This window comes from Strix uralensis, chromosome 32 (genome assembly GCF_047716275.1).
Source record: "Strix uralensis isolate ZFMK-TIS-50842 chromosome 32, bStrUra1, whole genome shotgun sequence".
Lineage (NCBI taxonomy): Eukaryota > Metazoa > Chordata > Aves > Strigiformes > Strigidae > Strix > Strix uralensis.
The window spans coordinates 2523524-2524353 of NC_134003.1; positions in this window are offsets into that span (position 1 = coordinate 2523524).

Below are 830 nucleotides of genomic sequence, written 5' to 3' on the forward strand. Positions count from 1 at the left end.
CGAGTCCTAAATTTACCCAGGTTAAGACCTGTCCCTCTTTACTGCTCGTTAGAGGAGGCTTTGACAGGAACCTGGCAGCGACAGGAGCTCACTCCCTTCTTCCAGCCTAACCCAGCTTTCGGTTGATGGCAAAGGTTTAGGGAGGAAATACTGAGTCCCAGCTGAGCTGTTCACTCTGTCAGCCCTCTGACAACCTCCCTTGTCATCGTCTCTTCTCCCCATCCCCAAAACTGGGTCCTTCTTAGAAACTCCAGGGACTTACTGGATCCTGTCTGAAAGGCTGGGCAGGTTAGCTTGGGTGTACCAGGTACCGCAGCACTGCCAGCTGTTTTTCATGACCTTTCTTTCAGCTGTTCTGCTGGTTTTTAGCATGAAACAGAGCTTGTGTTGGCTTTTCTAAAGGCTTCCACACGTAGCAGCACTGCTACAGGCCTTCTGAAATACGGGGAGGTCACTGGGGAGACCAGCACCTTGCTGGTGCTTCCTGGGTTGCAAGAGGCCACACATGGTTCTCAAGAGGTTCAGTACTTTTAAAATGGAACCTAAACGCCTTTCCCACCTTAACCATGTAATGCTTTAAGAAAACTGTAAGGAGGTGGTTTGGATGAGTTTGCTGGTGATGCTGTTGCAGCATTAATGGGGGACGTTGATCACTGCCCTTCCCTTGTGTGAACAGGGACTCCCGTCCACCTCGCCGGGGCAGCAGCGTAGCCCTTCCCCTGCAAAAGACTTTTTGTGGAGCAATCCAGCTCATCAGCATGAAAAAGTGTTTGACAGTAGTCCTGGAAACATCGCTTGATTCTAGTTATGCAAAAACCCTTAAGAAGGAC